General features: G+C 42.3%; 1 protein-coding gene across 2 annotated transcripts in view; it reads left to right on the forward strand.

Moving 5' to 3' along the window:
* Positions 1 to 294: 294 nt before the first annotated feature.
* LOC129868260 (glycerophosphodiester phosphodiesterase domain-containing protein 5-like) overlaps positions 295 to 25,991 on the forward strand; it is a 60,541-nt gene continuing 34,844 nt past the window's right edge. Inside the window, exon 1 of one of the 2 annotated variants that reach the window (XM_055942077.1) lies at positions 295 to 418. The gene's annotated coding sequence lies outside the window, so the exon portion shown is untranslated. The other variant, XM_055942078.1, reaches the window with a different exon arrangement.

The raw sequence follows: 25,991 nt of genomic DNA on the forward strand, positions 1-25,991 counted from the left end.
TGATATGCCACACCTGTCAGGTTGATGGATTATCTTGGCAAAGAAGAAATGCCCACTAACAGGGATGTAGACACATTTTTGCACAACATTTGAGATAAATAAGATTTTTGTGTGTTTGGAAATGTCTGGGATATTTTCTTTAAGCCCATGAAACATGGGACCACACTTTACATGTTGCATTTATATTTTTGTCCAGTATAATTTGATACTCCCGGATTTATGTTTACTATGTTACGTCTAGCCTATGAGACCAGGCTGCTAGTTTCTAAAGCCCATACCCTGAACCAGTGCCCGGCAGAGGATACATAGCCTTTTCGTAACAGGTCTCTCAGTGCGAAGTGGGTTCACTGCAGCTCCACCCACACCGTGTCGGACGGATTAAGGTTCTATCCTTTTCTGAGAAGTGTGTAAACCTTCGGTGAGTCACAATCTTGTGAGTTATTTTGTTAGAATTCCAATGAAAATTCACTTCGGACATTGTGATTGGAAATTATCATTCTCGGTGCGCCTGCGTCTGTAGTTTATGTACCCTAAATGTTATATTTTGTCATTAGATGGTTTGCCGACATAACCTGAAACCTAATTCTCGCGAACCATAAACTTTAGCGAATTATTTGAAGTCGGAAGAACCTGCAATAACTTCAACTAGGGGACAAGTATCGGTGTACTATCACGGGAATATGGCTATGGCATATATATCTAATAGGCTACCTAGTTTTATAACTTTTGCTTTGGAGAAGATACGCAGTCGTGGAGGGAAGGTGAGTGTTGACATTGTGTGCAGGTTAACGGATTAAATTGAATATAAACCGACCAATATCACATAGCCTACTGTGTGGCTTGCCTTGTTTACCTGCGATCATTTCATGAGACCTAATGAGACATTGATGACCAGACAGTTGTACTGTAGGGGAGACCGGTGATGGCTGTAACACTTCTGACATTTTTGTCAATTTCTCATAGATTGTTTGAACTACTACATTCAAAACGTGATAGGAACAGCTTCCATCTGTCTGCTACAAATGGGTATAGGTATTATCTCTCTAAATAAAACCGATAAATTGTGACTTTGTGGAAACATTACCCCACCTTCGGGTCAGTTGAAACAGGGCTTGGGGGAAATGTAACAGTTTGAATAAATGCATAAATCACGACATGCAACGAAATATTGATAGCTTTTCTTGAAAACATGAGAACAGCAGAATTAATCATGTTTATTATTTTTACATTCCATTAACTGGCCATTCTCAACTAAACTACAACATCTGGATTAAACAATTGAATGTTTGTGGTGTCCCTCATGGAAAAAAACAAATGAATTCCACATGTGAACACGTGTGATGACATGTGATTTTATGTGAAGTTGATGTGATCACGTGAGAACATGTGACATTTCACTTGTGAAAACATGTTTTTGGAACACTTCACGTAACATTTCACATATGAAAACGTGTTTCTGGAACACTTCACATGAGATATTGAAGGGGTTTGATTATCTGACACAGGTTGCCCCGGCGGGAGGAGATTCCCCTAGTGTAACCGGTGTGAAATGGTTAGCGGGGTGCACGCTAATAGCTTTTCAATCGGTGACATCACTCGCTCTGAGACCTTGAGGTAGTTGTTTCCCTTGCTCTGCAAGGGCTGCGGCTTTTGTGGAGCAATAGGTAATGATGCTTTGTGGGATACCTAGTCAGTTGTACAACTGAATGCATTCAACTGAAATGTGTCTTCCACATTTAACCCAACCCCTCTGAATCAGAGAAGTATGGGGGCCTGCCTTAATTTACATCCTTGTCTTTGGCACCCAGGGAACAGTGGGGTAACTGCCTTGCTCAGGGTAGAACAACAGATTTTTACCTCGTCAGCTCAGTGATTCGATCGAGGAACCTTTCGGTTACTGGCCCAACGCTCTAACCACTAGCCTACCTGCCTAGTGGTTTTGCTGATGTGTTCAGAGGGTCCCTGGTTGGAGCCCAGGTTGGAGAAGGACAGAAGCAAAACTGTTACATTGATGCTGTTGACCCGGATCACTGGTTGCTGCAGAAAAGGAGGAGGTCAAGGGGGGAGGGTGTGTAACTGGTGTGAAATGGCTAGCTAGTTAGCGGGGTGTGCGCTAATAGCGTTTCAATTGGTGACGTCACTCACTCTGAGACCTTGAAGTAGTTGTTTCCCTTGCTCTGCAAGGGCTGCGGCTTTTGTGGAGTGATGGGTAACGGTGCTTTGTGGGAGGCAGTTGTTAATGTGTTCAGAGGGTCCTTGGTTCGAGCCCAGGTTGGGGTGAGGAGAGGGACGGAAGAGATACTGTTACACCAGGTAAAAAGTGATTGCATTCATTTTGGAACCAGGTTGCCTCCCGGGCGTGAGCCAGGTGCCCTGTTCAAAGCCCATTGCGAAGTCGGCTCAAAACAAAAGTGACGTAGATTAAGCACACAAATATTCTCAAGACATTTGTTTTACCAGTCTTCAGGATGTCACGTGATGGTCCCAGATAGTCCCAAACCATTATAAGTAAAGTAATGGTATGGTGGTTTTAAAGTAAGTGGTACGCTGTTCCATCTCATATAACCCCACCTGGGATTTGGACTCCCAGTTTCAGGATTTTTGGTTGTGCTGATATTTCTGCTGAGCAATAATGTCTGTAGCATTCCCCTACACATTCGATGCCTATAATAAATCTATGCACAGAGTGCCATCTGCACTGCTCTTTTAGTTAACAGTTCATCTGACTTTTCTCTCATCGTTGATTTAATTGACTTATTTCAGCAATTTGAGGGTATTCTGTATAGTTGTCTAAAGTTGTTTCAATGTTACTCCTGAATCACTATGAGAAATACAATATCATAGTTTTTCTTGAGCGTATATTTAACAAAACTGAGATTTAATTTGAAGTCCAAAGTGCAGGAATACAGGTGTGGTGGCATAGCATAAATATCATAATGCCGGCAACCAAGAAGTTGTGAGTTCAAATCCAAGATGATGACACATTGAATAATAATTACTGTATAAATATACAGTTGAAGTCGGAAGTTTACATACACTTAGGTTGGAGTCGTTAACTTGTTTTTTAACCGCTCAACAAATTTCTTAACAAACTATAGTTTTGGCAAGTCGGTTAGGACATCTACTGTGTGTATGACACAAGTCATTTTTCCAACAATTGTTTTCAGACAGATTATTTCACTTAATTCACTGTATCACAATGCCAGTGGGTCAGAAGTTTACATACACTAAGTTTACTGTTCCTTCAAACAGCTTGGAAAATTCCATGGTGGGACCATGGTGTTTATCCTAGCCGTCATACCGCTCAGGAAGGAGACGCGTTCTGTCTCCTAGAGATGAACGTACTTTGGTGTGAAAAGTGCAAATCAATCCCAGAACAACAGCAAAGGACCTTGTGAAGATGCTGGAGGAAATGGGTACAAACGTATCTATATCCACAGTAAAACGAGTCCTATATCGACATAATCTGAAAGGCTGCTCAGCAAGGAAGAAGCCACTGCTCCAAAAACACCATAAAAAAGCCAGACTACGGTTTGCAACTGCACATGGGGACAAAGATCGTACTTTTTATTTTTTATTTTATTTAAAAAAAAAAAAATGTCACCCCTTTTCTCCCCAATTTTTCGTGGTATCCAATCGCTAGTAATTACTATCTTGTCTCATCGCTACAACTCCCGTACGGGCTCGGGAGAGACGAAGGTCGAAAGCCATGCGTCCTCCGAAGCACAACCCAACCAAGCCGCACTGCTTCTTTAACACAGCGCGCCTCCAACCCGGAAGCCAGCCGCACCAATGTGTCGGAGGAAACACCGTGCACCTGGCCCCCTTGGTTAGCGCGCACTGTGCCCAGCCCGCCACAGGAGTCGCTGGAGCGTGATGAGACAAGGAAATCCCTACCGGCCAAACCCTCCCTAACCCGGACGACGCTAGCCCAATTGTGCGTCGCCCCACGGACCTCCCGGTCGCGGCCGGCTGCGACAGAGCCTGGGGGCGAACCCAGAGACTCTGGTGGCGCAGTTAGCACTGCGATGCAGTGCCCTAGACCACTGCGCCACCCGGGAGGCCCCAAAGATCGTACTTTTTGGAGAAATATCCTCTGGTCTGATGAAACAAAAATAGAACTGTTTTGCCATAACGACATGTTTGGAGGAAAAAGGGGGAGGCTTGCAAGTCGAAGAACACCATCCTAACCGTGAAGCACAGGGGTAGCAGCATCGTGTTGTGGGGGTGCTTTGCTGCAGGAGGGATATATCTACACACGCTGGTTATAAACCTGATATAAGTTTGGTGAATCTAACGACAAAGCAGGTGATGCCAGCGCAAAAACAAATTTGGTTAAAAAAAAAATTCTTACCTCAAAATCAGATTAATTTCATTAAAATCTGCAGTCTATCACAGGGTCTTGCTTCTTCAGATGAGGGTTGAGGACTAAACTGACCATGTGCACAGTGAGTCACATGATTCTAGCTTGCCCCTGATTAAACATATTGAGAGTGTTACAACTATCCTGTGTTAGAACCATCCCAATGTCCCCGAATTGATTTAAAACATGTTAATTGGCCTAGGTCAGGTAGCCCACAGTGGCTGACCAGACCTGGACTGTTTAAAAAGGATTTAAAATAAATAAGAATTCACAATATCACATCATCATCAACATCATCCTACGGTACATCATTGTATAATTTCTCACTGTACATGAAGTTGCACTGATACCTAGTTAAACAATTGTATTCACTTGCATAATTACCAAATAACCACACAGTAACTGTACTAGTAACTAATGCTAAAATAACTGGCCCAGTTGCTTCAAATCTAGTTTAATATTTGTTTCATACACCTTGTCTGAAAGTACAGTTTAGGCCTACAGCTGAGTAATTACACAATGGTTACAATATAGTTACAGATTGCAGAAGGGCAACTTCATGCAAAATGTTTCCCAACTCCTGTCTCCTGATCTATAACCAAATATATAAATGAAAGGCCAAATGAAGAAATAGCCAGTGAAGACATAAATGCAACCATCTAGCTTGGTATTTGAATACAATAAAAATATAGGCCTGTTTTGACAGTTTTACATTCTAGTAGGTTATAGACTGTCTGAAATCTTTTGAGCAGGTGTTGGCCAACCATATTGTGGTGTGGATCTCTTCCTATCTTTGTCTTGTGTGTTGGTCAGTAATGTATTCAGGTTTAGAGAGAAGGTTGGGATGAGCTCTTAAGTTATCACAGCAGCCAAATGCACCACGGCAGTTGTAACATCTCAGTCATAGTAACTCTAGGGTCTCTGTTAAATGAAATTGTCAGTCTTTTTGTGTTTGATATTCTGGTAGAGATATTATATAGTCATTGCATTTGTAACAACACTTTCCAGACTGTTGTATCCTGCTTTTCCCAACATACGTCATCATGAGGTTATTATCTGTCAGATCTGAATCATCATTAATGATTGAATGATTAGGCTGCTACTTGGGAGACTGCATAAATGATCAAATGCTGGCCAAGAGGTTATACAGCTTTGCTACTGAGGAACATCTCATTCAGCCATTAAAAGTCACATCCTCCCACCATCTGATAAAGTCAGGTACATAAGTGTCAGCAAAGGCTATTTCTGGCACCAGCCACCCAAGTGATGATTGATTTGACATGTATGAGTCATATCTGAAGCCACGTTTTCACGATGAGGGCAGTAGTAAATGTGTTATGTCCTCCCATCCCTTTGATGAGTAGCTAATGAGAATGTTGCTCAAACCCTATTGTGGGGCAGTGAATACACTGAATGAGTGATCCAGGGATGAATAATTAATGTGTGATATATTTTTCATGAGGGAATGAATGAATAATGGAGGAGCTTGGAAATAAGTGACACTGACCGATATAAAGGGCTAATTTTAGACATATCCATGGCTGAAACTCAGTGGATTATTCTATGAATAACTGTGGGCTGATGATTCTAATGACACAGGCAACTTTGTAATGTGCTGTCATCTGAGAGGCCAATTCTAGAACACTGCTGTCGTCAGAGAGGCCCATTCTAGAAAACTGCTATAGACCCAGTCAGTATTAGAACATAGTGACACTGCCCAGCTGTGGGGAAAACAACATGTGGTTACCTAGGTTACCCCAGTGGCTCACTGCAAAAGCTTGGCCTTTTTCAAGCGCAATTGTCTTGTTTTCTGCTTGTTTTAGTCAACTACAAAACTACATTGAAGAAAAGTACATGTCTAAAGATTATTTTCAACATCGGCTGCTCCCTAGCATTCTCACTACTTAGAAAAACGTAATATTGTAGGGCTTCCCTTGTGCCCCTGTTCAAGAAAATGCTAGACCAGAACATTAAAGTGGAACTGCCAGCGTTTTAATTACTTTGCCAATATGAAACAAACAGACAATCATAATATCAGTCAAAAAGATCAAAATCCCAGTTCATGCTACAAAACCAACTTTATAAGAGGTTTTAAAAATAGGTTATATTTGATTCAACATTCCATGGTGTACACTAAGGCAATGTTGGCAGAACAAAGGGATGCAGTTCAATGCATGATTTAATATAATTCACCAATACATTTCTTGGTAGTCCAAAAAATATTGCTATCAGGTTGTAAATCACAGTTGGCCTGGTACAGTGTTTGCTGCCTCCATTCGGGATGCACTGTTTCAGTTTCAGTGACTCAATATTTTGGACAAAAACTGACGAATGTAACTAAGGCTGGGAATGTCAATACAATCAAACTAGCAAGGACAATGATCACAAATTAGTCATAACGTGGCTAATAGGCTAGCATATCTACAGTTGAAGTCAGGAGTTTAAATACACTTATGTTGGAGTCATTAAAAATCGTTTTTCAACCACTCCACAAATTTCTTGTTAACAAACTATAGTTTTGGCAAGTCGGTTAGGACATCTAATTTGTGCATGACACAAGTAATTTATCCAACAATTGTTTACAGACAGATTATTTCACTTATAATTCACTGTATCACAATTCCAGTGGGTCAGAAGTTTACATACACTAAGTTGACTGTGCCTTGAAACAGCTTGAAAAATTCCAGAAAATGATGTCATGGCTTTAGAAGCTTCTGATAGGCTAATTGACATAATTTAAGTCAATTAGAGGTGTACCTGTGGATGTATTTCAAGGCCTACCTTCAAACTCAGTGCCTCTTTGCTTGACATCATAGGAAAATCAAAAGAAATCAGCCAAGACCTCAGAAGAATTTGTAGACCTCCAAAAGTCTGGTTCATCCTTGGGAGCAATTTCCAAACGCCTGAAGGTACAACGTTCATCTGTACAAACAATAGTACGCATGTATAAACACCATGGGACCACGCAGCCGTCGTACTGCTAGGAAGGAGATGCGTACTGTCTCCTAGAGATGAACGTACTTTGGTGTGAAAAATGCAAATCAATCCCAGAACAACACCGAAGGACCTTGTGAAGATGCTGGAGGAAACCGGTACAAAAGTATCTATTTCCACAGTAAAACGAGTCCTATATTGACATAACCTGAAAGGCCGCACAGCAAGGAAGAAGCTACTGCTCCAAATCCTTCATTAAAAAAGCCAGACTACGGTTTGCAACTGCACATGGGGACAAAGATCGTACTTTTTGGAGAAATGTCCTCTGGTCTGATGCAACAAAAATAGAACTGTTTGGCCATAATGACCATCGTTATGTTTGGAGGAAAAAGGGGGAGGCTTTCAAGCCGAACAACACCATCCTAACCGTGAAGCACGGGGGTGGCAGCATCATGTTGTGGGGGTGCTTTGCTGCAGGAGGGACTGGTGCACTTCACAAAATAGGTGGCATCATGAGGGATGAAAATGATGTGGTTATTTTGAAGCAACATCTCAAGACATCAGTCAGGAAGTTAAAGCTTGGTCGCAAATGGGTCTTCCAAATGGACAATGACCCCAAGCATACTAACAAAATTGTGGCAAAATGGCTTAAGGACAACAAAGTCAAGGTATTGGAGTGGCTTAACAAAGCCCTGACCTCAATCCTATAAAAAATGTGTGGGCAGAACTGAAAAAGCATGTGCGAGCAAGGAGGCCTACAAACCTGACTCAGTTACACCAGCTCTGTCAGGAGGAATGTGCCAAAATTCACCCAACTTATTGTGGGAAGCTTGTGGAAGGCTACCCAAAACGTTTGACCCAAGTTAAACAATTTAAAGGCAATGCTACTAAATACTAAGTATTGAGTGTATGTAAACTTCTGACCCACTGGGAATAGGATGAAAGAAATAAAAGCTGAAAGAAACAATTCTCTCTACTATTATTCTGACATTTCACATTCTAAAAATAAAGTGGTGATCCTAACTGACCTAAGACAGGGCATTTTTACTTGGATAAAATGTCAGGAATTGTGAAAAACTGAGTTTAAATGTATTTGGCGAAGGTGTATGTAAACTTCTGAATTCAACTGTACGTAATTCCCAAACTTCTAAGAATTTATGAAAACCTGAAAATGTCCATATGTGACTGACTGCCTTCATTTGTCTTCTGTAGCAAAATTTGATATTGTATTTTTTACATTGGGTAAAAGTAGAGACTCCGAGCTAGAAAATGGTATATCATATACTACAGTTGAGGAACCATGTGAAAGTAATTCTGCTTTGAAAGTTGATGAACTTAAATGTTTTGGTACCTACTGGAGAGCTCTTCTTTGTCTACACCCATTCAGTATCGTTCACACCCTCTTAAGGTTTAGTTCCATCCATTTCTTCAATGATTCACATGTGAAGCTATATACTAAACACTCAAAGAATTCAAGACTAATGGCTGTCTTATACTGCGGGTGTGTTTGTGAATTTAATCTGGAGTGCCAGAGTGAGCTCTGGGTGTTTGTAAACTAAGCGTTGTCAGATTGTCAGTTCGTAAATTCAGAGCATTTCGCTCTCGGAGGAGTAGGGTTGATCCGAGTGTTCTGACCTAACAACAGCAGTCAAGCACCCAAGCTAACTTGCTAATGTTGGTGAGCTTGCTAGCTACTTCCAGACACAAATGAGAGAACAGCTCATTACGACCATATTATACGCCCTAGCAGAGCTGGTTAGGCTGTTTTTATGTTATCCAGAGCGTTGGTGACGGCAACTGTGCTGCTGGCAAAAATTAAATCACCCTTTTTTTGCCAACATTTATTGACACTGGCCATATTAAACGGGTGTTGAGTGTTTGTAAATTCGTCAGTTATTCTGTCACACTCAGACGAGAGTGTACTGAAATCAGAGTAGATATCCAGAGCGAATTTACCAGCTACGTCTATCGGTAGTTGTCGCAGTGACATCATAAACATTCTATTGAAATAGTTATTTGCATAGTGTATAAGTATTTTGTTTAGACATGTAGCTAGCTAAACAATGAAGCATAATCCCAACTCATAACGTTACTACCCTGCATAAATCTGCAGGTAGCTAACCAACCAGGTTCAATGTTAAATAGATAACATTAGGCTATAACTAGCATTTCACATAGCTCTGAGATACGAATAATATTAGTACACAGATAATACACGTAACGCTAACTAGCTAGCTAGCGAACAGTACACTAACTTGAAATGAAAACAACTTTCTGACAAAATTAGAAACGTATAATATCTGAAAATGTAGCTAACTAGACTCTTTTACCATGATATCTGGACGGACGCTTCTCCCTCTGTCACAGATGCCATGGTTGCCCTTAGTTTGAAGATGTCATCCGGATAGGTTTTTTTATACAACAGCCACAGAAGTGTGTTCTCTTTTTGACTCCGTCTGCATATTTGCAATCAAACGCCAGAATTTGCTCCATCTCCTTAGGTATCATCCTCTAATTCCACTCATTTCAAAACTCAGTCCTCCAGAAAGTGGAGCGCAACACTTATGCAGTTATACTATGTGATATCTTTAAAAAAAAATCAGAGTTAGAAAAGATTACCTACACATACTGACCAGCTCATATTATAGACAGAAAGTGCTACCAATCCGAACTCATCTCTCGGCATGTCCAGCCCCCTCATTATCTCAGCCACTCAAGGCTAGCGGGAAGTTTGCTGACTTTTTACCTGACTAAACCAACTGGGCTTGTTATTTTAACAATTGTATTTGTAATTTTGATTTGAAAAAAAGAAGTTTACATTCAAATGGCGCTCCTGTGAAGTAGTGATGCGCGACATACCCTTAGTTTCCTGAAACGAGTCACATATCTAAGTGCTCGCTTGTCAAATGTTTTAACCTTTTCACAAGTACCAACAAAAGAGTGTGATCATTCTACAGTGGTCACTGCAGCGGAAGCTCAGTCCGGTTTGATTAGAACGCTTATTTAGATTATTGCGTCAATCGAAACTGGACAGTCAGCATTTGAGCTAGCCACACTGTTTTTTCACAGAAACATTTTGCACAAACACAGTCCTTATAAAATGATGTCCTGAATGTGACAAGTTTATTTTTGGATGCCATGTTCAGACATTCACAGAAGTACCAACAGCATACACAGTCATCCAAACCGGAAAATGTAAGCTACTTTAGTCCTAGCGCTAACTGAAGAAATATTGACATAACACTAGCGGTGATATTTAGATAACGCTCAGCTGACAGAAAACACAATATGAATTAGTTAATGGCAATTACTATTTATAATTCATCACATCACGGTTGAGGTCAACATTGATCTAAATAATTGAGTAAAACAATTATTGGGTAGTTTGTGCACGCCGCCATGTTTGTTTTTTGCGTTAACCAAGGATAATAAGAGGAGACAAGATGAGTTGTCTGTTTGCAGTACGCGTGTTGAAGGGGGTGTGTCGTCTACAATCATTCACTTCCCTTTATTCACTTCCGGAAGTTTACCCGAAAGATGAGTGAACCATTCCTTCACCTCATTATAACATCTTTGGTCTGACGGACTTTTACGTGACACCCAGAATGCATTGTATAATGTCAACAAACATGGCACCACACATAGCTGGCAAATAGCTTAGCATTAACTCATTATGATCAGTACAACCTTCAAAAAAGTATTTTACATACATCATAGGTGTCCGTTACAATCTATGTAATAATTGTCACCAGTACTTGAAAACGTGAATAAAACTGTAAATATATTATGCTCCATACATACATAATTCATGCTACTAGAAACGACAGCATGATATACAGAAAATAAGGCACTTACTTTGATAGGAAAGCACACTTGTCCAAAGTTATTATTTGAAAGGAAAACAACAATGGTGGCAAAGTGAGCACCAGCCAGAAAATGTGCCAGTTCGTGCAAGTCTGCATACTTGATGTGTGGACAAAATGGGTAAGGGCTGTCCTCGAAGAGGGAAAGCCTCAAACATAAATTGTCTGCAACACTGAAATTGGCTACTTCCCTATGTGAATTAATGAGGCGAAACACACCTCAATTCAAACTGTAGTTAGAAAATACAACTTGATAAAAAATAATTTGAAATTGACATGTTGAAACAGCCTATAGATAATTAGCAGGCAGTGCGTGTTAACTGTTCTGTTGCGTCACAATCACATTTTGGAACAGTGAATGCATTCTGACATCACGTACATAAAACAACTCCCGCTGGGGCGATCGTTAGAGATATTTGGAACTCGCGTATGAAAAGGTTAAAAAGTGTAATATTCTTCCTGAGGGTGTATATGAACAGATTTTTACAAGATTTCATGTTGCTAAAATGCTGTCAGTTCCACTTTAAGTGGGCCAAGACCAACAACACCAACAAACAGACTATACAGCTACACGTAGTGAGTGGAGTTACAAACGGACTGTACTAAACAAGTTAAATATCTTACCTGTGATGAAATGTTTTCCACACACATAGCTTCGTGTAGCCTACTTGGACACCGAGTCCCCACATTTCCCACTCTCCCATACCGAATAGCCTGAAGCCACAGGGCACTTCTTGCAAGCTCTATTTCCCTACATAGGAGCATTGCGAACCGTAGGTCGGGATTATTTACCTGGCTACATGTACATTGTACAACACAGCAGCTTTTCTGCATTTTTTGTTATTTCGGTATAAAATCAATGACGAAGTTGCCTCTTTTACAATGGAGGTCAATGGGGGGAATTATTGCGTGAATACCGACTGGGACTATTGTTTGAGGCCAATTCTCGCAAACTGCTATGGTTTTAGAGGCCATTTATAAAATAATGATACCGTTTGAGAGGATGGTTCTAAAACATTGTCTGATAAGCTAATTCTAGAACAGATTGTAAAGGAAGAGAAACACCCAGAGAGACAACCAGAGTCTTCTTAGGTAGTTGTGGGCTGCCTCTCAAATAATCATAACGTGTCTCCTCCGTGTCTCCTCCGTGTCTCCTCCATGTCTCCTCCGTGTCTCCTCCATGTCTCCTCCGTGTCCCCTCCATGTCTCCTCCGTGTCTCCCCTCCATCTGCACTCTGGACAGAAGAAAATAAGTTCCTCTACTGTAAGGCTTTCACTTGGCTTGCCTTCACATACTGGTGCAGGTGGAGAAAAGGAGACAACCACTTTAAATGATTGAGACGCAGCCGTGGTGGTAGGTAGCTTCAAGGAAGGCAGACTCAAAAAGGAGATGAGAAGAAGAAGCCACTTTAGATGATTCAGATGCCGCCATGATATATTTTTCACCAGGGAATGCAGACTGAGGAAAGACATAATGACACCCCAACAGGAAGGAAGCCCTGTCTCTTCACTTAAGTCCCTTGGGCTGTGGACATATAAAACCACAAACAGCTGAGGAGGCTGTCGAGGAAAATATGTCACAGGAAGTTTAGGGGCCAGTCAGTTGGGTGGCTCTTCTGCATGGTTATTATAAGTTGCTAGGATGACGTTAAAACAACTGGTGATAGAGACACTCAGGTCAGTAGACTGAGAACCATACTGACATCTCCATCCCTCACAGGTGGAACTAGACATTGCCTTATGATAGTGTGTGTTGTTGATAGGTTGTCTGTCAATCAATGTCCCACTTCCGGCATTAAATTGCCACGGATTATGGAAGTTTGGTTTATTTATTCCAGGAGAAATAGGAAAACCACCATTGCACGGCAGCCCACACCTGCAAATGTTGCTCTAGTTTTGAACAATTTATTAAACTTACAACTAACTCTACACCCCTCTCTGTTATTTGCCAGTTGTTTTGTGGTACACATCACCCTGTCTCCTGCCTTGTTTCAGGTTGTTTTGTGGTACACATCACCCTGTCTCCTGCCTTGTTTCAGGTTGTTTTGTGATACACATCACCCTGTCTCCTGCCTTGTTTCAGGTTGTTTTGTGATACACATCACCCTGTCTCCTGCCTTGTTTCAGGTTGTTTTGTGGTACACATCACCCTGTCTCCTGCCTTGTTTCAGGTTGTTTTGTGATACACATCACCCTGTCTCCTGCCTTGTTTCAGGTTGTTTTGTGATACACATCACCCTGTCTCCTGCCTTGTTTCAGGTTGTTTTGTGATACACATCACCCTGTCTCCTGCCTTGTTTCAGGTTGTTTTGTGATACACATCACCCTGTCTCCTGCCTTGTTTCAGGTTGTTTTGCTTTTCTCTGTTTAACCCTGGGCCACTTGTTCCTCAGTACCCACTGGGCACAGCCATCAATTCGACGTCTATTTCACGTTGACTCAACGTCATTTCGTTGAAATGTCGTGGAAACAACGTTGACTCAACGAGCGTGTGCCCAGTGGGTAGCTACAGAAAGGTCCCAGTTATGAAACTCCATGCAGCGATCCTTTAAAGTCTTACTACCAGAGATTTTTTTCCTGCCCAGGGTCAATGTTTACATTCCAAATAGCTTGAAAGGCTTTGTTATAGTTTTTTTTCCAGTTAACTGCATCAACCATTGGCAGTTTGATATGTTAAACCCCAAAGAGTGCTTGAACTTATTGCAAAAAATAACCTAGTTTCTGTTTAAGGCAGTTTGATTGATTGTAAGGTATGAGTGTTTTTTTCGGCTGACACTTCAACCCTCTAGCACCTGTCCTTCTGTCTATTTGACACCTATTCAGAAGAAAAAGTAAGGCCTTTTCTTTTGTGTTCAACTATTCATTTGAATGGAACAGCTTAACAGAGAAAAATATTTAACCTGTCATCAGATTTCTTGTTCTGAAAAGCCACAGTGTATCAATTGGGGGGTGACCTGACCTGGGTAAAATCTTTCCCTTGTGATGGAAGGCTGAGCAGCCCTGCGTGACCCTCTCCTGGGGTCCGTCCGGGATGTGGACTCTGGCAGGGTGCCCACGGCCCAGCTCCCCCCAGCATGGTGGGCCACTCTGGGCTAGGTCTCCAGGAAGTATCTCCCCTGGGCTGGGGTGTTCCCATACAAGTCAAACAATGAATAAACAGCGATTGGACCGACGCGGATCGCAGATTTCTCTCTCTGTCTGGGCCTTGTTATATGAATTTAGGTTGCCAGTGATTTACAAACAATATGTCCCCAATTAGTCCCCAGAGAGAGGTGGAATATGGTACATGGCCTGGGATAGAGATGTAACCTCTAAAGAGGACATGATAGTAGGGATGTAAAGGTCATGTATCATGATGGAGACAAAGCAGTGAGTTTTCCGGTTTAGTTATGTTTAATAACTCTTATATTAACAGGCAGTCCACAGAACTACTATCTGCTAGTTCTCATTGCTAGGTTAGTCTTATTAGCGTAGTCCGCTAGGTCAGTCACATCAGGTTATGATGATGACACGCATAACCAATGATGGAATTTTGGATGACAGTTATTGGTCAGCCAAATGACCATGGTCACCAGAGTGCGAATTACGGGGAGCCCAGGGGGGTCTTAGACCTCCTGAATGAGACATGAGACCGCCTAAATGCAACAGTCAAACTAATGCTAATTTAACCATTCTCCTATTTGTTTATAATACAATTTGAGACGAGGCAACGAAGAGTCGTCTTCAGGTCCTGATTGGCTCGCCCCGACTGGCCGTTAGATTGGGGATGAAACCCGGAGGACAGGCTGGCCGATGACCCAATGAGGGTGCAGAGCGCCTTCCAGAATCGGGATGAGAACTGAGGACCATGTCAACCGGAAGTCCATGGATCTGGAAAATGTGCTGGACCATGAGCTAGGCCGTTTCCTTGGATGAGGGTAACTTGGGAAGGGGAATGAAATGGGTGGCTTTGGAAAACCTATCCACTACCGTAAGGATGGTCATGTTGCCATCGGACGGAGGGAGACCAGTGACAAAGTCCAAGGGTATATGGGACCAGGGGCGGTGAGGAACAGGGAGTGTTTGAAGGAGGCCTGCCGCAGCTTGCCGTGGAGTCTTACTCTGTGCACACACAATGCAGGCGGCGATGAACGTGGAGACGTCAGGAACCATGGTGGGGCACCAAAACCATTGTCGGAGGAAAGCCAGGGTCCGGTGGTAGCCGGGATGGCTGGTGAGGTTAGAGGAATGAGCCCAGGGCACTAGGAGATGGTCAAATTAAAACGAGTGAATAACCGAGCCCAATGAGCCTACCTTAAGTGGAGGCGCTTGGTGGTGCGGAGATATTCCAGATTCTTTTGGTCGGTCCACACTAAGAATGGATGTTTTGCCCCTTCTAGCCAGTGTCTCCACTCCTCCAGCCCCATCTTGACCTCAAGAAGTTCCCAATTTCCCACGTCGTAGTTCTTCTCAGCGGGATTAAGACAATGGGAGAGGAAGGGTCAGGGATGCAGCTTTTGATCCTGGACAGAACGCTGGGAAAGGACGGCCCCCACTCCAATGTCCGAGGTGTCGACCTGCACCACGAACTGACGGGACAGGTCCGGATGGATTAAGATGGGGACTGTGGTGAATTGATGCTTGAGATCCAAAAATGCCTGGTCAGCAGCTGGGGACCACGTGAATGAAACCTTGAGTGAGGTGAGTGCAGAGAAGGGGGAAGCCAGGGTGCTGTAGCGGCGGTAGAAATGAGCAAACCCCAAGAAGCTTTGAAGCTACACTCTGGAGGTGGCTTGGGGTCACTCCACCACCGCTCTCACCTTGTTAGGATCCATCTGAATGTCCCCTGCAGCGATGACGTATCCCAGAAAAGAGATAGTGGAGGGATGGAATTCACATTTTCAGCTTTAACAAACAGCGGCGTTCCAAAGGTCCAACTTCGAGGAAATGGTCGCCCCCTGGAGAGGCTCGAAAGCCGAGGAGAAGAGTGGTAAAGGGTAACGTTTCTTTAACGTGATGTCATTAAGCCCCCTGTAGTCAATACACAGGCGCAGAGTCCTTCTTCTTGTTCTTCTTCTCCACAAAGACACATGGAGAGGTTCAGAGAGCAGTGCGAGTAATAGGAGATGGGAGACTCCCTGTATGGCCCACAGCTTACCTCCGTCATGAAATCATCCAGACTAAGGCAAACGGTGGATTGTTGCTCCCACACCACCCTAGCCCAGGCGAGCACCCTCCCGGGCATCAGCGTTATAAGATACGCTATCCTCAAATGATCCAATGCAAACAAAGATGGCTGTAGCTCGAAGATGAGGGAGCACTGGGAGAGAAACGCCCGGCAGGTTCCAGGATCCCCAGCGTAGTGCTCATGGAGGAGGTAAGCGGGATTCTTGGGAAACTGGGGTAGGCTGGGGAGGAGCACCACTGGTAGAGGAGTTACTGGGAGTCTGGAAGGTTACCGTTGTGGCTTGCTGCCTAGTAGATAGTAGAATTGTTCCAACAATGCATGGAAGGCATGGTCATGGCGTTCCGCCAAGATATGGAGTCCCTCCACAAGGTTATGCAGTAACTCCTCGTGTCTTCCAATGGTGGCTCCTTGGAGGGAGACAGTGTTGTGGAGCTTGTCCGAGTCTGCTGGGTCAGTCATGGCCAGTTCGTACTATAACGACTCAGGATATGACCCAGATGCAGACACCGGAGGTAGATAGTTCGGTTCTTAGAATATATATTATACAAAGGGGCAGACAAAAGGGCAGGTCGAGGGCAGGCAGAGGTTTGTAATCCAAGGCAGAGTCAATCAGGGACAGAACGGCAGGCAGGCTCAGGGTCAGGACAGGCAGAAAGGTCGGGAACCGGGAAGACTAGAAAGAAATTACTGGAGAAATGGGAAATACGCTTGTAAGATCTGACAAAGCAATATGAAATGGCAAAGACAAACAGAAAACGCAGGTATAAATACACAGGGGATAATGGGGAAGAATAGGAGACTCCTTGTAGGGGGTGGAGACAAGCACAAGACGGATGAAACGGATCAGGGTGTGACGAAAAGCGGATTTATGTGATTTTCAAGATTTATTTTGGCCTTTTTAGTTGTGATTACAAACCTTATCAAAACATAAGGCCTATGGGCTAGGCTACATGAGGTGTGTGAATATGATTCGAAAAAGTCACACAAAAAAGTGATAATATATCATAAGTGATTGTCACCCATCACACTATTCTTGATTTAATCTTGTCTTTACATATACTAAATAATATATGTGTGAAATATGTTTTGATTTAGAATGGGCCATTATCATGCACCTGTCTCGAAACAGGGCAGTGAGAAAAAATACATGTAATCTTTGCACTTAAATAGCGAATGGAGAACGCTTTTCCCCTGATTTTATTTCCATGCCAGCCAGGTAGGCTATACTCTTGTTGTAAAGATAAGCAATGTGATTAATATTAGGAAAGTTGAGAAATAAATATAGTAGGCCTAGCCTATAGAAAGCTAATGGGATCTTCCTCTATTTAGAAGAGGACATCATTCTTTTCTCTCGTAATTGCTAAGCCTATGGAAATGTTGCGCAACATGAGATCATTGGCTCTCATGAAGTTTGAATTGATTTTAAATTACATTTGCATTGATGTCAGAGTGATTAGAGGGACAATAGAGTGCTGTGTACCAGGCAGTTAGCAAGTTTGGTTGGCTACTAATGACCATTAGCAGCATCAGAGCTTGGAGAAGCCTAATTACCGTGACTAAACGGTCACATGGAATTTGACTGCCTTCATGACTCGTCACCGCCGGTGTGGCGGTAATACGATCACGCAAAAGCCCTACACATGTCCTGCTTTTACTTCCTGCTTTGCTCCTATGGGTACAGTCGCAATGGCCGGCATTATGCCATCATTGTCTTGAATGAGAACACCCGTTCTATTCAATGAAGGGATTCGACTAATCTGGCCTGAGCGCCCAGGTAGGTGTGTTTTACTCCATTTGGAACCGGGCTGCCTCCCAGGCATGAGCCAGCACATGGAGTCATGAGTAGGATTCTGTTTGAAGTTCTCAACTGCATAATCCTCACGTCCTCTCCTCGTCTCTTTCTCAAAACACATTGGATGAGAAAGCCAGAGATCCTCTAGCTTTCTCATTCGATGTGTTTTGAGAAGGAGAGAGGATGCAAATTGGGATCTTCCCTTTGTTTTACATAACCCCACGGTTCTCAAACCTTCTAGCTCGAGTGCTACTGCCCTATAGTTTTTCAATCCAACCCAACCCTAATCAACATCACCTGTTGGAGTGAAAACCTACAAGACGGCTGCTCCCCAGGAACATGTTTGTAAATCCCTTGTCTGACTGACAGTGTGAATGGCATAGTAACTGTGTAATTGTTGTTTTATAATAACATTAAATTGTTCATAAAGAATTATTGAACTACAATGTTATTTCTTGAAAATTTCCTCAACAATGGTTGGATGTAATTGCTGCCACCACAGAGGCTGGGAGTACCCGTCGTTGACCTTGACCTAGATGTTCTCCCCTCAGCATCCACTCCAGGGTGATCCGATAAAAGACCAGTCTGTATTGTCTCTAGAGAGACAGAAAATAAATACATGACAATGTTATGTACAACAATCAAGAAAATAAATAGGCCTAGGCCTGTACAACATAAAATATAATAGGCTCAGGGATCATTAATCATGTTAATTTATAAGCCGTATTGATGATGGCACATACATTTAGGTAATTTTAGCAGATGCTCTTATCCAGAGCAACTAACAGGAACAGTTAGGATTAAATGCCTTGCTCATGGGCACATAGGTGGATTTTTCACTATGTCGGCAAGCGATTTGAACCAGCAATCATTCGGGTACTGGCCCAAAATTCTGATAGGCTACATGCCACAATACTATTGATGTCTCTCTTTGTCTGTACAGAATGTACAGTATAGCTAACTCATTGTTCAAAGGGTTTTAGTGGTCAGCTGTTTTTCTTTCTCTTTTGTGTGGGTTTACAGGCTAATTAGGATATTATTGGTATAAAAGCTAGACTGGCAATTGCAAGTAACATGTTCTTCTCTACAAGCACTATTGACTTTATACTTCTTACACCTTTTGGTAATATAAATGATTGTTTATGTAGACCCAGATTGTGAAGTGTGCGTCCTATACATTCTATTTCTATGGCGCGCATCCTAGCCAGCATGTCATCATTGTCAGACCCTAACCCTAACTTGAAGGGGACTACAGTAGCCAGTTAAATGATGGGGTGTAGGCAGGATAATTGAAAATACAGTTGGAAGAGTGTAATTAGGTAGGCTATTTATTTATTTGTTATCTTAGAGAGTAATATAAATATCCTCTGAGCAATGTTCCCTCAAATGTTTCTGCATTGAGCAAATTTCAGGTCTGCTGAGCGCAAACTTGAATGTTGTGAAAATTCTGTGCAACTTCTGGTGCGTGTTAACTTGTGAACACTGAGGCTGTACCCGCTTTAAGTTCCAGCTATTTGATCATAGTGTAAGTGGTCTACCATAAAAAACTATGGAGAAAATTTATCCCATAACATTTTAACATTGAAATAGCTGTTCTATCATTCAGCCTACAGTAGCTGCAAGTGTGTGGGGTTCAATGTAGGCCTACATTCCATGAGACTTTTGACAAAAACTTGTAGGGATTGACATTAACCTGTTTATCAACTTGTCCTCTTTGCTTTGATCTCAAAACAAGCACATCTACTCATGACCACTCATGCTGTAAACACAGTCCAGTTCAAAGTGATTGGCACAGATCCATATATGACAATGGTCTATTTGCCGATAGGGATACTGCAGCTCTGATTGGTTATGTCTGTGTAGAGTATGGGCCTGAGTCATGCCTGTCAATGCAATAGAATCCTACTCCATTGCGCCCTGCCTACAAGAACATTTCTTGCATAGTTAATTTTGTTTCGATATGTTGCATTGAACGTGGCTGATAGTGCATTGATTCGATCACAATTCCCACAGTAGATGGGAAAAAGTATAGTGTTAAGGGGAAAACTAGAAAGTTGAGTGAAGTTCAGTCTCGTGCTTCTCTGCGCGAGCTGATAGTTCTTCTGGGTGGCGCTCACACGCACCCGTCTTAGAGGTAATATTGCCTGTGAGTAATATTAGTCCAAAAACCTACGCTTCAGAGAGCTTTCCATTTAGACCGTCAGGTGTGGCACAATGTTTCCAGTTGATCCTGGGCATTCTAAAGAAAGTTTCCAGCACACCAGGATTGATGTGAGACAAGAAATCAGAGTGTTTAATTACACACATGCCATCTTCTACTGCATTGTCAGTCTGATTTTCTACCTCCTCCATTATCGGAATAAGCTGATCCCTTTCTCGACAGCTGACACATTCTCTGTCTGTTGGTAGAGGTTGGCATCTCCCGCAACTGCACCACCAGTCACCGTGGATTTTGGGAAAAGCCTGTTTCCTCGACATCTGCTCGCTCCTGTCTCTCTGGCTCATTTCTCCTTCTGGTCTCTCTCTAGCTAATTTCTCTCGGTCAGCTGCAAATGGAATAACTCAGCCTCAGTATAATCCGTCACAAACCGATATGGCACAAGAGTACTATTCTGAAAAAAAAGTCAGGTCTCCAATTTCCTCTTCGTTCTCGATCTGACATTCTTTACTGTAATTAAATCTGATGAGGGCAGCAAATACTGTGAGGGAGTGAGAACAGAAAATGTATTGTTTACATCCTTCAACCACGCCCACCTTGGAAGTCCCGACCTAGGTCCTGACTCGAGGCGCGCATTAATCAACTTCCTGGAATTAAATATGAAAATAACAAAATACGTTGGTAAAAATGTGCCTACTAAAATAAGTTAGCTGAAAAATTGTGCCGAGAAAGTAATTACAAGGACTATTGTGGTCATGGGAGGCCAGAGCGGTGTGTTTGGGAGGTATTTATGATGAACTTTGATGTTGCATGGGGTTTCTATGGGGAAGACTGGTTTAGAATCAGCTTATTATCTACATATAAATACTCAAGCGATGGACCTAAACACTGTCTGGGGTACTGACAAACAACCAGGCAAGTGTTATAAAGGGCCCAGAAGTGTATTTCCGGTTGCCAAGTCATTTATGGGTTCTATGCCTTTAGTTTTCCATGTGGACCAATTTATCAGTGAATTCTGAAAAGCTATCCTAGGATTGTTATATAAGGTTGTGTTTTTAGGAAGTGATATTGGTTCTTGTAGAATTTGTTTAATTTTCTTCCAAATTGTTATCGTGTTAACTATGTAGTTAATGTTCTTCGATTTATCCTTTGAAAATAGACACGTGAAAAGATTCTGGGGATGAGCATACGCATCTTCAATATGTACCCATTGTTCCTCTTTAGTGCATTTAACTATAAACTAAGTATATCAAACATTAGGATTTTCCTAATATTGAGTTGCAATAATATTGAGTTCAGGCATGAATGCTACAAGGTGTCAAAAGTGTTCCACAGGGATGCTGGCCCATGTTGACTCTAATGCTTCCCACAGTTGTGTGAAGTTGGCTAGGTGGACCATTCTTGATGCACACGGAAAACTACTGAATGTGAAAAACCCAGAAGTGTTGCAGTTCTTGACACAAAACGTTGCGCCTGGCACCTACAACAATACCCCGTTCAAAGGCACTTAAAACTTTTGTCTTGCCCATTCACAGTCTGAATTTCATACATAAATAATCCATTCATCAATTGTTTCAAGGCTTAAAAATCCTTCTTTAACCTGTCTCCTCCCATTCATCTACACTGATTGAAGTAGTTTTAACAGCTGGATTCAGCTGGTCAGACTATGTCATGGAAAGAGGTGTCCTTAATGTTTTGTATAGTCAGTGTATGTCGCAAGTAAAAGCCTTAGGTAGCGAGTTGATGCAATTCCAAGTCTGGAAGTTTAAAACCACCCTCAGTCTTAGGAAGATGTAAAACTTTCCTTTTTACTTTAGTAATTTTATTTCCCCATATAAAGTCTGTTATGACCGAGTATACTTTTTAAAAGAATGTCTTCGGTGGGGTAATTGGTATTACCGAAAATAAAAAATTTAAACTTTGGCAGCCATGTCATTATAAATATATTCTACTTGTAAGATTTATGGGAAGATTGTTTAATTTAATTAGATCTGCTATAAAATTGTTGAGTAATGGAATTCAGTTTTCTTTATATGTTTGTTACTTATTTAGCATCTTAAGTATTTCATATTTTTTGTGTTCCACTTAAAGGATTGCTGTAGATAGTGAGTTATTACTTTCTTTTTTTCACATGACTTTTATATGCTTTTTTTAAATTCTGAAAATATTTTTAGCTAAGGGGTCATTGAGTTTTCAATATTGGTCAGGTATATCAGGAGTTAATCTGCAAGTAAGTTTAGTTTATATTCATGTTTACCAATACCGATATGTGTTACGTTTGGGTCCTGTCTAATTCGTTCTGCAAGCGGTTCAATTGCTAGTACAACAGGAGGGGGGAGCGAGGACATCCCTGTCTTCTGCCCCTTCCTAAAGCAATTCAATCAGATAAAGTATTATTTGTGTATATTTTTGCTTTAGGACATTTATACAACCTTTTTATTACTTTTATTATTTCAGCTGGAAAGTTGAAAGCTTCCAAAGTTTTGAATAGGAAAGGCCATTCAAGATGGTCAAAACCCTTTTTGTCATCAACAGCTATTATTGATAAATCTATATCTTGTTTTTGTTGTGTATTGTATTAAACTGAAACATGCTGTCACGCCCTGACCTTAGATATCTGTTTTTCTATATATTTTGGTTAGGTCAGGGTGTGACTAGGGTGGGTACGCTAGTTTTTGTATGTCTAGGTGTTTTTGTATGTCTATGTTGGCCTGATATGGTTCCCAATCAGAGACAGCTGTTTATCGTTGTCTCTGATTGGGGATCATATTTAGGTAGCCATTTTCCTCATTTGTGTTGTGGGATCTTGTCTACGTATAGTTGCTTTAGTGCACATCAGTAGCGTCACGTTTCGTTTGTGCTTTTGTTTGTTTGTTTGTTTTGCTGAGTTCGGTTTTATTAAAATTATGTGGAACTCTGTGCACGCTGCGCCTTGGTCTCATCATTACGACGATCGTGACACATGCTCTTGTATATTGTAAGTGTCTATTTTTAATTAACCCTGTTTGATTGATATGTATCAAGTCTAGTCAAACTTTTGCCATTCTATTGCTTATAAGCTTTGTTATTATTTTATTGTCAGAATGTATTCAACTTATGGGTCTGTAATCAGCAGGGCCTCTCCAGACTTTCCTGGTTTTAATATAACTTAAATAATTGTTTGATACATGGAACTAGGAAGTACTGAATTGCGTGACGTGTGTAAATAGGGGGTTACTTTGGCCCAGAATGTTGAATAAAATTCTATGGGAAAGCCATCCATTCCTGGTGCTTTTCTCTGTGCTAATGTTTTAACAGTATCTAATATTTTTTATTGGGTGATCTCTGTTTTTAGTGATTTTTTTTGTTGTCTGTTGATAAGTGCTTCAGTTGTTGAGTCTAAGAAGGCTATAGGATCCATTCAACTGTTTAATTCTGATGTATATACATTTTCATAGAAGCTTTTAAAATGGCAATTAATCACATTATTGTTTCTAATTACCACTTGTATCTTTAACTTTAAAAATTATAACTGGTTTAGCATGTATTTGTTTTGTGAGAGCTGCGAGATGTTTACCAGGTGTATGCCTGTCACGGCCGTTTAAAGGAGCGGACCAAGGTGCAGCGCGATTGGAATACATCTTAATTCCACGAAGAACACTTAACAAACTAACAAACGAAACGTGACGCCAACGTAGTGCTCACAGGCAACTGAACATGGACAACTACCCACCAAACCAACATGGAAAATGGCAACCTAAATAGGATCCCCAATCAGAGACAACGATAAACAGCTGTCTCTGATTGGGAACCCACTCAGGCCACCATAAACCTACAACCCCTAGACAATATAAAATCCCCATAGATAACAAAAAACCCTAGACAAGACAAAAACTAAACAAACCACCCCTTGTCACACCCTGACCTAACCAAATAATAAAGAAAGCAAATATAACTAAAGTCAGGGCGTGACAGCACCCCCCCCCCCCAAAGGCGCGGACTCCCGGCCGCAAACCTAAACGGGAGGGTCTGGGTGGGCATCTCCCCGCGGTGGCAGCCCCGGTTGAGTGACGCAGACCGCGCTTTACCTCTGGCTTGGCCAACTTTGGTGGTGCCTCTAGAGCGGGACCCTCGCAGCGGGCCCCGGACAGGAGGGCGGCTCCGGACAGGAGGTCGGCTCCGGACAGGAGGGCGACTGGCGGCTCCAGACAGGAGGGCGACGCTGGACAGGAGGGCGACGCTGGAGGCCTCGTGCCATGGATCATCACTGGAGGCTTCGTGCCATGGATCATCACTGGAGGCTTCTTGCCATGGATCATCACTGGAATAGAGAGACACACAGGAGGCCTGGCTCTGGGAGAAGGCACCGGACTCACCAGGCTGGGGAGACATGCAGGAGGCCTTGTCCTTGGCCGAGGCACCGGATACACTGGACCGTGGAGGCATACCGGCGGTCTCGAGCGCAGAGCTGGCCCCACCCGTTCTGGCTGGATGCCAGCTTCCACCCGGCAAATGCGGGAGGCTGGCACAGAGCACACCGACCTGCGAATGCCCCGCCTCGACACCGTGAGCATCACCCCATAGCACGGGGCCTGACCAGTCCCATGCTCGCCACGGCAAGCATGGGGAGTTGGCTCAGGTCTCCAACCTGACTCTGCCACACTCCCCGTGTGCCTCTCGGGCTTCCTTGCCAGCCGTGTTCCCTCGTACCGCTGGTTCCACTTTCCTGCTGCCTCCGCTCTCCTGGCTGCCTCCACCTGTTCCCATGGGAGGCGATCCCTTCCAGCCAGGATCTCCTCCCATGTGTAGGATCCCTTGCCGTCTAGGATGTCCTCCCATGTCCAGTCCTTTCCTCCACGCTGCTTGGTCCTTTTTTGGTGTGTCACGGCCCGTTTAAAGGAGCGGACCAAGGTGCAGCGCGATTGGAATACATCTTTTAATTCCACGAAGAACATTTAACAAACTAACAAACGAAACGTGACACCAACGTAGTGCTCACAGGCAACTAAACATGGACAACTACCCACCAAACCAACATGGAAAATGGCAACCTAAATAGGCTCCCCAATCAGAGACAACGATAAACAGCTCTCTCTGATTGGGAACCCACTCAGGCCACCATAAACCTACAACCCCTAGACAATACAAAATCCCCATAGATAACAAAAAAAGAAAGCAAATATAACTAAAGTCAGGGCGTGACAATGCCATTAAGTAGTATTCTTTATTTGAGTTAACCTGTAGTTGTAGGCTTTCTTCAAAAGTGTAGGATCGCACTGTTTAAGTTCCGAATTTTCTTTTTACCTTGTAAAGATATTTTGTGCTTTTTCTAAGATAGATTTTAAAATGAAAGAAAAAGAAATCACTAAATCAGATTAAATTTATGCAGAGTATGATATTATCATCCCTCTAATGTATGCCTTAGTCGTCCCAAATTATATCAGGACTCGGCTTTTCTCTGTCCTGTATGTATACATTTGTAATGGTAAAGGTTTTAAAAAAAATGTTTTACGTATAATACATTTCGTGTCCGGAAGATGCACTCTGTTCGTTCTCCAAACTCTATCCCTAAGTGTATTTTTTAATTGGTGTATTAAAACATGATACCAGAAAATGATCCGATATCACTTTACTGAATCCAGTAAATTGTTGAGTGCACTACATGGGGAATAGGGTGCCATTTTTGTAAATAATTCTTGAATAACTTTTCTTACTTTGAGGAAAAAAAGGAATAG

This window comes from Salvelinus fontinalis, chromosome 13 (assembly GCF_029448725.1).
Source record: "Salvelinus fontinalis isolate EN_2023a chromosome 13, ASM2944872v1, whole genome shotgun sequence".
In the NCBI taxonomy this organism is placed as follows: Eukaryota; Metazoa; Chordata; class Actinopteri; order Salmoniformes; family Salmonidae; genus Salvelinus; species Salvelinus fontinalis.